This window comes from Pleurodeles waltl, chromosome 12, assembly GCF_031143425.1.
Source record: "Pleurodeles waltl isolate 20211129_DDA chromosome 12, aPleWal1.hap1.20221129, whole genome shotgun sequence".
Classification (NCBI taxonomy): Eukaryota; Metazoa; Chordata; class Amphibia; order Caudata; family Salamandridae; genus Pleurodeles; species Pleurodeles waltl.
This window is the reverse complement of record NC_090451.1, coordinates 667650821-667663917: the sequence shown is the minus strand read 5'-3', so window position 1 is coordinate 667663917 and position 13097 is coordinate 667650821. Positions and strand designations below refer to the sequence as shown.

Here is a 13097-nt window from a genome sequence, read left to right as displayed (position 1 = left end):
ATAGGCTTTCCAAAACGGTGCCATGCAAGGCCTTGTGCAGCAGGCAAACAATTTTGAATTCAGTCATTGTTTGACTGGTAGACAATGGAGTGATTTTAAAGATGAAATGATGTGATTAGACTGCACATACCAGAAACTAAACTGACCACCAACCCTTAGTTAATGGGTGGTAATTAACCAACTTGAACAGTACTCCATGTACCAACCTACAGAAGATGGAAAACAAAGTCCTACGAGGCATGGTTCCAACCATTCCTCAAGAGGCTACATAAACAGTCCTGGATCGAAATTGGCATCTCATCTATTACAAAGTTTAAGTGACAAAAAGCGGGCTCCTGTGCAGAGAAGCCCCAGCCTCTGCTGTACTGCCAATGCTTGTAGAAGCAGCTGTGGGGAGCACTGCGGGGCTCATAGACTGAAGAGATCTGAGGCAGACACTTGGTGTGATCTAGTTTCACAGATAGAGTGGAGCGGTGCCAATCATGCAACTATATCTGAGCATTTGAATCTATGGGTACGGTGGAGAATGTGGCGGGGGTCGGGGGGGGGGGGCGTTTATCTGGCTATCTTCTGTAGAATGGCAAAAAGCCATATTATGGCTTCCTAACTCCATTACAGCAGGTACACTGCAAAGCCAGAGTAAAGGGCATACTCACAACTGAGGTTGGCACTGATCCCATTCACACTGTGATGGCATGGGGCACTGTACTAATGAAGGAGACGGTACTACGGAGCAGCCTGAGCCCACAATAATATGTGGGGAACTACATAGAACACTACGATTACACCCTATGCGCACAATACTCCTTCTGGAGTGTCCAGGCATCAGAACTGATGGAGCTCACCAGAGAGTCCACATGTATCGGCTCTGGAAGGATGAAAGGTAGCCGCAGCCTGTTCGGATCGGATTCCGTGGCTTGGATGCACCATGTACCCCTGTAGAAGATTCATAAAAATCTCAGGCAGCTTTCCAGGTGTACGCCCTCACTTTTTACGTTTTCTTTCAAGTGGGTTAAAGCTGTGGATGTTTTTTGCGGGGTGTCTTTTTCATCTGGTTACTTCTTAGGGCTCAGTTATGCAGGAACAGCAAGCACAGACCAAGATTCATGGGCAGCTGGGCCCGGTCAGGTGCACAGAGGGACCCTTCGATAATATTCAGGCCGTGCCCAAGAGCAGGACGTCAGTCTAATGACTGCCTTGTTTTGAGAAACTCCTTACAACTGGATAGGTTGGTTCTGCTCTTAATTAAGAGTCAGGATGTTTGAGTTCTCAGCCCTGAACTCTCAGTGAAGACCATTCTCCTGCTTTTGTTTCAAACTTGGGTTAAAGTTTGCCTAACCAGTGATGCCACCCAGGCGTGGGGAGCTACTTTTCCATGGCATTCTGCATACAATACATACAGGTTTAAGCTTAATCCATGAGCCGCTGGCCGTCTTTCAAAGCGTGCTTAGCATGGGCTTGTTTCGGCAGGCCAGGGCACATACTTGCAGCTTTATTCTGACGTTTCTGCAGCATGTCTGTGAACATTTTACACAGGCTTGTCTATAACAGTACAGCAAACGAGGCTGCACTTCTCTAGACTGCGACGGAGAAAAAAACAAAGTTCCAGACTTTATGATCAATTGCCGGGCACATTCTTGGCTTGGGAGAGGTAGAAAGGAGTAGTGGAGTCTGTCGGGATCAGCAGAGATGAGCTAAAAAGAGAAAGAGGGCAGGAGAAAAAAGACAGAAGGGCCAAAATAAAAAGAAAAATCATAATTTCGAAAAGAGCTCAAAATAAACTAAAAGGGAGAGAGATCGAACAGTATTCCTAATTCTCAGGCGCAGGAGCACAATTCTCCGGCTTGATGCTAACTCCTGGGAGTGTAGCAAGATCTGTCTAGCACAGTGCTAGGGATCTCAGAATTGGCTCCATTTAGACAGACAAAGTCTTCTCGCAACACGTTTTTAAGGAAGTCAAAACATAAGGTGGGCTTTGCCTAACGAGCAGTCATACTTACATCAGGCTGGGATGTCACCATAACATTTCGCAGGTTGCAGGAGTTGCACTAGCTCCTGATCCAATTTCAGCATGAAGCTGATGAACAAGAGGGTAGTGTGTGTGGTGGGGTAATTAGGAGGGAGCCTGGGGGGACCGAAGACCCCTCTGGCACCATACAGTCATTCCTGTGGGAGCTGGAATGCTGGGCTCAGGGAGTACAATAGAAATCCAATTTGAGGGAGTCAAACAATCGGGAACCACTTTGTGGCTGGATAGTTATATTTTTTGGGTCGACAGCAGCTCAGGCTCCAATGAAGCTATGTAGACTCATGGCTGCTTCTCATTCTTGGAGTGCAATGTGGAGATCTGCTTTGGCATTAACCAGGATTCTGTTGCACTTAGAGGACTAAACCATGAGTTGAAATCATGGTACAGGTGGTTTAGGTCTACCTAGCCTTGGCGCTCTTAATGAGTAACTTGTCAACAATGTTTTCAAGAGACCAGAATTTAGCCAGAAGTTGGCTACATCAATTCATATAGAAGGTGATCTGTATTGCAGTAGGCCCATTGGCCTGGTTCACTCAAATATGCTGTAGGGTTAAGCAAAATTGCAGATTTTTTTCTCCACAAAATTATGTTAAAATTTACAGGTATCGTGCAAAATATGACTGTGTGGCCTTCAGCTTGAAAACTGCACGTGAGGAGTGCCCTTTACACACAAAGACGGGCAAGACACCAACTTAGTGTATTGTTCACACAATTCCTAAAGTAACTCTGTGAACGTTGATAGTGAAAAGAATCTAGGCAGAGCATACATGCAAGGTCTCAGCTCTTGCGAAACATTTGTATCAGAACAAAGTCTCCCTTAAGTGAAAAATTCACAGAGAGCTTAAGAAAAAAAAGCTGCAAAAGCCCGCAATTATCATGTACTTGAAATTAGTCTTGCATAATAAATTTCACCCATACCGAGTATAGAGCTCAACTATAGACATGCTGTATCTGCAAGCACTATGTCAGACATTTGTGACCCCAATTTAAACACCAATAATGCTTAAAGTCAACTGCATTTACCACAAAAAAAATTACGTGGATTAACAAAACTTTGTCTACTGTCTTTGCTTGAAATCAACCCAGTCTTCAAATCCCTGCCTTTATTGGAACTAAATTAATTCAGTATTGAGAGTACATTATTGGTTTGCCAATCGAATGCTCCCTGGCCCATCTTTCATACACAAAATGAACATCCTTATGAGAACAAAATTAATTTAGTAACAAGAGTACCATGATGAATCTGACAAACATGGGTGCTTGAGAAAGTAGCAAGGCATGCTGTAAGGTATTTCTAGAAAAACACCAGCTTCATACATTAAATAGAGTATATTCACATTTTGTAAATTGGGTTTTCCATTCTAAGCAGCGCAATGAAGCAGCACTCATCAATTTATCTTATGGGTTGGGGTTTGGGTTAACGAACTTTGGCCACAGCATGGAATAATGTTAGCAAAGAAGGGAGCCCCAGACTGTGTCAAATACATCTGTGAAGGGTTATTAAATTAAATCACTTTTTCCAACCGAGTTCATGCGACATTTGTTTCCAGGCTCAAATTCCAGAGAAACCTCTTCGAGCGCCAAGAGCGGAGGGAGCCTTCCTTCTGTGCCGGCTGGGCTTGGCCTCTCTCCCGGCGAGTGTTGTAAACTCACTCCTGCCAGCACATTACTGAACAGGTCTGTCTGCTATGGATCACCGACGCTCTCACTTGCAACACAGTACTAGACTGTGTATTACAACATGTATATAGCGCTTACCACTCCTATATGGGGCGCTGAAGCGCTTGCCTACACTGCAAAAACATAAGCTCTACGGCAACACTCTTGGAAAATAGTAGAGGCCACTGAAACGCAATATATTATTCCTACTGGAAAACCGCGGAAGGGCTGATTGCACTTAGGCTGGTTTGGGAAAGGGAAAACAATTTTCAAAATGACTTTTCAACAAACAGGTTGCATCGCTAATTGTCCATTCACAGGAAGTGGCAAAACGAAAGCAGGTCGCGGTTTGATACCCCACTGTGATTGGCTGCAAGACGCCGCAGACTTTTATCCTTGCGTCCCACATGCAAGACATCTTTAAAAAAAAAAAAAAAAAAAGCAGCCTTGGTTTGTTACAAAAGACAAGTGCAGCTTTGTTGTTAAAATAAATAAATAAAGTGACATGAGAAAACACATCCCCTGGACTTCTCTCTACTCCCGATTTTATCTAACCCCAATATCGCACGACAACTCCCAAGCTGTCCATAGGGGACAGCTTACGTAGCGCACCGGCTGCCTACCTATCCAAATCGGGGCTCAGAAATTGATCAATAGTTTGCGACCACAACTGCTTTAAAAAAACATTCACACAATATGTTGCAAAATCCAAAGAGAAACGGGATGCCCCTTTCACGCCACCTCCTACTTGTGATTTGTAATGAACTGAAAGGTTCCTTTTAAGAGGCAGAAAACTTTCCAACTTGTAAAAGTGTCCCATACGTTATAAAAAAGGTTTTTGTGGTCACAGACCCCGTGGTTTTATGAATCACATTCTTCTGCTAATACAAAATACATTTACAGAAGAGGCCCTTGGTAATTTGTTTGTTAATTTAGTGCGAGGGGCCTGAAGAGCAGACGGCTTGGGACCATGTCTGATGCTCAAGTATTGAGTTGTTGTGCCTCCACAGAGATAGCTATTGTATTACTAGACAGTGCTAGGCTAAGACAATAGAAAGGCACAGGTACCACCTGAGATGGCCAACTGGGACAGCCATCCAGCATGCCCCGTAAAGTGGTAGACCCCACTCTTTGGTTATCCTTGCATCACACCCAGAGGCCCGCAAGGTACATGGAACAAGTCCTTCCCCGACACAGGAAACAGCTAGCTGGTGTTAATCAACTCTGAGACCTTCTTTGTGTACACAAAGGAGCTTGGTCCAATTAGAGCCGCTCTGTGCACGCCTGGCTTTTCCACAGGTTTCTCATACGTAGGCATTCACGATATTGGGTTAAAATGGTCCTTACTCCATCTTTGGACTCTGAGCACATGAGGAACTTCTGACGAACCAAGAACGGAAGATGCATTGCATCATGGAAAGAGACGGCACAAACACCCCTGTGGTGTTCAGTTTCAAACAACAAGCTCTGCAACAGGAGCGGTGTCTATGCGCAAGAGGTCCTGAAGCGCAGGCGTGCTGAGCACAAACATCCATGCTGCCCCCATAAGAAAACAAGATCCTATTACCAAAATGCAAAACACGTGAAAACCTCACCTATCCATTCATTGAAGAAGACTTGTACTCTATAAATGACTTCTCACTGGCCAGAAACCTAAGGGTGTGCCCCATCTAAGCCTTTTTCTTCAATGTTCATTTCACCCTTCCTACTCACTGTGAAGGAAATCATCTAATTTCATCACATGAACGAAACTATGTGTAAAAATGTAAAATAAAAAAATTCAAAGTTGTGGAAAATCAAGAGAGTTGGTCGTGGATTTGCACCAACAGCAACACCAACTGGAAATACATCTTCAGTTCCCGCAAGTGCCTGATGGAAACCTGTATGGCATGCCCAGCTCACACACAGCCTAAAACTGATGGGAGGGTCTTTACAAAGCCCTGGTGAAGATAGTAGCCTAATATGAATGGTCTTAACTGTGCAGCACTCTCAAAAACATACAACTTAAAATAGGCCATAAATGTGAACTTCATCAAGATCCATGTGACCTATCACCTGGTGCACCTTTTGAGTCAACCTCTAGAGCCTGGGATTTCCATGACAATTATTTTTCCCAACAAGATAGCCCAGCTTTAATGATTGGCACCTTCCGGCTCTGTCTTACAATCCTCAACTGATGAAGGGGCATCGCATAATTGATCATCTATGCGCTCACTAACATATTAAAAAGAACGATGAACGTGGGATTCTAAAATGCATGTGGAAATGACAAGATGTAAGTATCAAATATACAAAGATTTGAATTTCGAATCTGTCACAAGGACTCGGCTCATTTACTGCTTCTCTTACAGAAACCCATAAAGGTTTTGTCGCCCCAGAATCTTGGCTACAAAGAAACTGCAAATTTCTCTCTGGGTGTCTGCAGCCTGATGTCTGTTCTAACTGAAGCCTGAGTAATGCGAGTGAATTGGCGACCAGGACACAAAAAAACACATAGAACTATTAAACGGAGCAGGTGCTCATTTCACAAGAAGAGCTGAGTACTTCTGTGGGTTGAAGGGTGCAAGAGCATCTGTCTTCCGTAGCAAAGCAGACAAGTTTATTATCTTTTGGCCTCTTTGTCCAACTGCTTCGTCTAGTATGTACAACTGGGTGTAGTGGCTTCACATCTCAAAGTACAATAGATAGCGGAAAAGGGTGTACTCCTATAAGTCAACATGGCATTACTGAAGTGCAGAACCGGCCACTGCTCAACAACTTTGTCCAACTCCTGCAACATGCCAATGTGCAGGATGCAATGGGCCCTACAAATATATCACAACATGTAGTATAAGTTGAGGCACAATGCTGATCTCGCCTTAGCTACTATGAGCAATCTCTGCAGCACCTTTTTCATGATAAGCTTCACTCTTGAGGACTCTGGCTATGCAACATTTCCTTGGCTAAATCTTGGCCAACTGCCTTGTGATAATTAAGCCAAGAAACCACTGCAGCTCCTCCTTTAGGCTACTGCTCCATTATTCTTTATCCTCGTGGCTTCCTGGTCTACACTTTTCGCTGGGGTCAGGGAACACTTCTGCACACCTCTTAGGTGCGGAGAACCGTTCCACAGTTGCTTCCGGGTTTCCGACAAATAGTCTGCTGCTGTAGCTGGGATCCTGTCTATGGTTGCTTCCTCCTGTATCTCCACTAGTTTTATGTAACCTCTATTGCGCCTCCTGGATTTGAGGAGAGTACCAATGCCACAAAGTCCTCATGATGGGATTACAAGTGCTGTTGGCCACCTTTGTTCATCCATCATCATGCAGTGCGGGGATGCTGAACGATGCTACCTTTGAATGTGGGTATGGGCGATGACTGTCAAATGGATTTCAGATTAGCCTTCTTTCACTCGCCAAACCCTTTTTTCTATGACCCTGAACCTCTTTGAGAGCCTCCTTGGTTCCCTATCTCGACTGCCCTGCATTTTCACAACATTTGGAGGTTCAGCATACTGCAGTAGGAAGTGGTCACTAATATGTTGTTTCAACACTCAGGCGGGTGCACATTCCAGTTAGTCCAGAGGCTCTACTGCCAGTTTAGGGGAGATGGCAAACTCCACTAGTAATGTGGTCTTTCATGGATCCAATGTATGCTACTTAAGAACAAGTTTTCCTACATTGTCAAAACGCAATTAACTTACATACATTTACTCTCCGCTCAATATTCAAATTAAATAATGCCCGGTAATTGCTTGAGTGGGCGCCTAGCACCACGGAGGACTAATGGTAAGATTTTAATTAACCAATGGCGGCAACAAAAACTCTGAACAGGAAGGTGGGGTGAGTCAAAAATAAAAATATCAGTAAGTACATTAAGCCATAGAAACATGGGAGGGACAGGGACAGAATAAGCAAGTTTTCATGTGTCCTTTATTTTCCGCACTGCTGACATGGTTGATATTTCTGCCTGGAAAGAGACATGCCTTCTTTGAAAACATCTGACCATGGGCGGGTGAGAAGGTTCCTAGATGCTCTCCTGACTACATCACACAATTTCATCCTGTATTTCCTATCCCATATGCCACACAAAGCTATTTGGCTAATTTTCTGACTATCCTAGTGGTCAAAGATCGTGAATGCACACAGCCCAGACCAGTAAAGTGATCCCTCAGTTAAATAACGTTAAGCCCCTGTGTGTCTTCCTAGCTGTGTGGGAGTGGTAATACTGCCCAGCAGGTGGTGCTTTCTTACCCAAGATGCTTAAAAAAAGAAGACTACCGTTCTTGTAATTTACAGGCCTCAAATTCAAGCTTTCATTGTAATTTTAAGTAAAGAGATTTATCAAGCCGATCTAAGATAGTGTCAGAAACTATTCCATCCCAGTGTACAATATTCTCTAAAAAGACCATTTGCATTCTGGACAATAAATAAATTACTTGGTCTGAATGCTTTTCCATGAATTATACAAAAATGTATTTTGTCAATCAGTGTAAGAGCGCTTCTGATAAATGTTGGTGGTGTTTGCCCCCCTTAAGACAGGAGGACCCTGGAGTCTTGTTTTCTTTTTGAATTTTCGACCCATTTTGTTTTTTGGCAAAAAAATACTCATGCATTGGAAGGACAGTCTGATGCACTCCTCCATCAAGGTACAGATATTCGCTTTTATGTTGTCAAGAAACAAAGCCTTTAACATTCCTGTACAAAACCATGGTTTAAATTTAAAGTAACAGTTTTGCTAATTTCTAATTTTTCTAAATGCACGCATAATCACAGCACTGGCGACATGATGTCCTGTGAACTCACTCTGCTGAAATATGGAAGAGCCTCTCCTGCCATGATAAAACGAAAGTAAAACTGACCTTCCCTGGGGGCTTTAGAGCTCGGTTTTAAACTAGGTTGTAATGTGTAGCTAAGAAATAGGAAAACGTCTGAGAGATAATACGGTTTAGGGGGAAAAATAGTACAGGCTGAGGTCACAGCATCTTTCTCGTACATGTCCTTACTTGCCCATAGAAATGGTGTGTGATGTAGTTAAGGAAGTTAGCAAATTGGACTTCACTAGTTGTTGAATGCTACATTAATTGTACTCTCTGTCAGGCCTAAAGTCAACAACCTTCAAAAACAGTAATCCCATAGTGAGATAGAGAATCCAGCAATTCTCAGCTGAGCACAGGCTTCTTAGCGCTGGACTTCAAGACAATGTCTTCAAAGTATTAGGGCCTGTTCACATTCTTGTATATTGGCAGATATTATAGTCAAATCCACACAGCTATAAACATGGCAATTAAATGAGGGCAGCTTCTATGGATAACACACCTGGCTCTAACACGATGAGTGCTGTTACAACAAATATGTCCCCCCCCCCGCCCCCAAATGAGGATGTGCTCAAATGACCCTCAGAAATATGAGGATATCTGCCAAAAAGTACACAATATATTCCTCAAGAGTGGCTGTCACTATAATTCCAAGACAAACGAAATTATGGCACCAACATTTGTTTATATTATATACTGAACCATTCTGCACAACAGATGCTCTTTATCCAAAATGTAAAAAAAACATGTGATTGGTGAAATTGTTCACCTTCTTACACTTTCAAATGTATTTCTACTCTTCGGGGATATTCAGAAAGACATTTTGGAGTATGTAAAGTACCACTGCGGTAGTACTCTTTCACCTCGTAGTACATTGCCTTCGTGAAATGCCTCAAAACATCTAAAGTGGCAATAAAATGTAAACATTCATGGAATCCCGCTATGCAGTTAGAAAAAATAAAACAGACTATGCTCTAATTGCACTTTTACTCATGGGGAGTTAGACACTTTGAGGTAGGCTGACTGACGATGGCTTGTTGAAAAACACTCATACAGTAGCAGTTTCCATTCTCGAAATGCTTTTGTAAATCTCTATCTTGCAGTTTTTTGATAATTAAACCCTATCCTTTTTTCTGACTCACAAATATCAATTTTAACATATTACATTATTTGGCAACCATAAAGGAGTCTCTTAACTGCATATATTTAGGCAATGCAGGTTTGCAAGCAACAAGTGCTTGCAGTCAGTTTAAAAAAAATCGTACTGCTCTACGGGATACAAAGAACAAAACAGCTATTTTGAAAGACGTCTGCTGAGAAGGGAACACATGACAGGCAAAAATGTCACTTCCTCTTCACAGAAGCGAAGGCTTGTGTGGTGGATGTGAAAATATTTTTTTTAATAAAGAAGAAATAAAATGCATCAAACTGCAATTACAACTTGTAAGATACAAAGAGTGCGTCCTGAAGTATCAAACAAAGGGGCCTGATTAAGCTAGGAACTTTAGACCAAGTAGACTACCTCACCACAGCCAGCACGCCTTCTACAAACGTGTAGAGGACCCCACATACGCATCTCCAGAACAAAACCCTGGAGTAGGCAGCCCCCTCGCAACATCTCTTTAAGCTACTCTGGACCCACCCTTGTCCCCTTATCTCCTTTTTAAAGTGCCACATTGCCCACCAACCACTATCACCCTCCAGGGACATCCTCCCGCTTCCTGTTTAAGTGCACTTAGCTCTCCGGCCCTCTTCGCCTTCTCTCTAAGTGTCCTGGGATCCACCCCTCGCCCATCCATCAGCACCTGCAAATGTTCCTTGAATCCACCCAGAGGACCCCAGTGACAGTTGTCACGCCCTCCTGCCCACTGACCCTTTGAGTAATTGTCATTTAGACGATTCTGATGCGCCTATGAAAGGGTGTGTCCTGAGACACCTTACATCCTGTAAATGTGTTCATCAAGACACCCCCCAAAAATCATATCAGATTATCCTGATCTCCTCCAACAAGTGCCCATTTTTGGAATTCAACTCTCATCTCCGTCATCCCCTTCATCTCCTAAGACACTGTACAGAGACAACCCCTCATTTCCCTCCCCAAACTCCTGTAAGCCTCTTGTGCACCCAGTACCCCCATATTTTTTTAGAAGTTTCCCGGCTCCCGCCCTCGCAGCCGGTCACGGCTCAGCATCTTGCAGCCCTGTGACCCTGGTCACTTCCTGTCAAACTATCAAGAGCCCGGTGGCCCGTGCTCCAAGCCGGTGAAAGTATCACAACTTGTACAAACCTCCACCTCACCTCTTGTGAAAGTGGCTTGTGACCTCTGCACCCTCACACACCTCCAGTGAAAGTGTCCTTACAGCCGCCTCTCCCCCTCCTGTGCACCCGTCCCGTGCCCTGCCCCCCCCCCCCCCCCTTAAGAAAGTACCCAGGAGCCGCCCTCCCCTTACCTAATGTGAACAACGAGCTGTCTCAAATTAGGCCTTGTGTAAAAGTGTACTTCCTACACCCCCGGCTCCATACCGGTGAAAGTGCCCACGATCACACGGACCGCCCAGTCCCTGCTGCCGCCGCTCACCTCCTGGCTCCGTGCCCTGGACCCCCGCGTCTTCTCTCCGGTGCACCAGGCTCCCCGGGACTCCTTGAAGTTCTCGGTCTGCCCTCCGACCGAGGTGTGGCCCTGACTGAGGTGGAGGAAATGCTCGACTTTCAACACAATCTTTATTAAAAAGAAAAACTTCCCGGCAGAGAACTGCGCTCACAGCGCCCCCGAGCGGAAACCCGGGGTACTGCATGGGCCGGGGAAGGCGGGAACACCCTGTGCATTCATGAGCCTTCCTTGTACGCAGTGTGAATATTAATCATAGCATTACTGTTAATTAAGGCTTGCGTAGCGCACGATCTGCCATCAGCTATACAGTTCAGTACAATATCATGAAACTTCATAATATTTGTATATTTAATGTTTTGTAAACTGAAAGACGCACGGATAGACCATATTTGACTCACAATCCTGTTAAGATAAATGATGACTATTGCAATTATTAATGATAAAATGAATAATATATACAACGCAAATTATTTAAGAATAAGATTTATACTAAGTACCTGTTAATATAATTAATAAATAGCATATACATGGTGATACTTGATATGCTTATTTTAAAAAGTACAATAATGATGCAGCCAGAAATACAAAGAACAAAAAAAAAAAAATGAACCCGATGACAATGGCTTTTCTACATAGACATGGAGTTTTACTAATAAAACTATACGGTACACAAAAGAAAATGTGTGGAAATTGCTTTACCAAGTGTAATGATGTGTTTTGATCATATTAAAGTACTTGTTTCCAAAAAACTTCAGAAATAACAAAAAATATGCTTCCATGTGTTCCTAATTCAGATATATTCAAATTAATAATTAATCTAACCCTCAGTTATGAGTAGGCTGACCATAAAAATAAGAGCAAGCTCTATGGGGTCAACCTAAGAAGCAGGAAAGGAGAGGAATAGCACAAAAAAGGTCCCAAAGGTGACCCCAAATACAAGGACTAGGAGATCACCGATGGTAAATATTATTTGCCAAGGAATATCCTCAGTGCTTAATTTGAGCCGGTGGTTGCAAGTGGGGGCCACCAGAACTCATGTTGTGGGAACCAGCACCTATTTTTCTGCATCAGTTATTAACCAAGTGCAAGAGAGCGAAAAACAAATAACGCAGGGAAGACGGAAGAATAGGTCAGAAAAGCTGCCACAAAGGGAGAAAGCAGGAATCTGCAACAGTGAGATAAACAGACAGGGCTTGTGTGAAAGTTAAAGAGGTCCGAGATGGATGTAAAACTACAACCCCTTGATATGTGGTCCATTAACATTTATTCGCAACAACCGTGGGCTCCTGAGCAGAGTTCTGGGCACCGGCAATCCTTCTTTCACAAATTAAGCACTGAATATATCCTAATCCACACAAGTGGTATTGAGCCAGTCAGCTTCAGTGTAGTTTAAAATAAACCCAGTAAAAAATGTGATCAGAGGCGAGAGGCTCAAGGGAGAGTATAAGGAGTGCAAAGTAAGGTTTCAGAAGATAATTAGCAGTAACTAAGGGTAGATGACAGAAAAGGAAGAGTTAGAAGATAGAGGGAGCTGGGTATCTGCCCTAGCCGCCATCTTTCCATAACAGGCCAAAACAGGGAAGCCAGGACATGAAGATGACATTAGCATTCTGCAATTTCCATAGATGTCTGAGCAAGAAGCCCTCAGATGAAGGGTTCTATATGCAGCAAAGTATGGTAGGTGTTGGTGGGCAGCCAGCGGGCGGAAGGAACCAGCCGTCAATTGTGAGTGCTTCAAGTGGTCAGGAGGAGCCCTGCCTGCGTGGTATGAAGGGCAGAAGGAATCCAGGACTGAAGGACCAAACAAGTAAAATAAAAAGCAGACACATTTAAAAGTAGCTGGGGAGATGCAGACATAGCCAGTCCAAAAAACACAAAATGTTTCTAAAGCCTTACAACACGATTCCTGATTTAAAAAAAACTTATTTTGCTCTCTTATCAATAATGCACTGGTAACTGCTAATAGTTTTCCAGACATGGGATGTGGGTCTACTATGTGAGGT

General features: G+C 43.6%; 1 protein-coding gene across 4 annotated transcripts in view; it reads right to left on the bottom strand.

Moving 5' to 3' along the window:
* The window catches only part of CDC42SE1 (CDC42 small effector 1), a 96399-nt gene extending 85156 nt beyond the window's left edge, over positions 1–11243 (bottom strand). Inside the window, exon 1 of one of the 4 annotated variants that reach the window (XM_069218502.1) lies at positions 11062–11243. The gene's annotated coding sequence lies outside the window, so the exon portion shown is untranslated. Of the gene's footprint in view, positions 1–10781; positions 10831–10933 lie in introns of those variants that run through there. The other 3 variants (XM_069218503.1, XM_069218504.1, XM_069218505.1) reach the window with 3 other exon arrangements.
* Positions 11244–13097: the final 1854 nt, after the last annotated feature.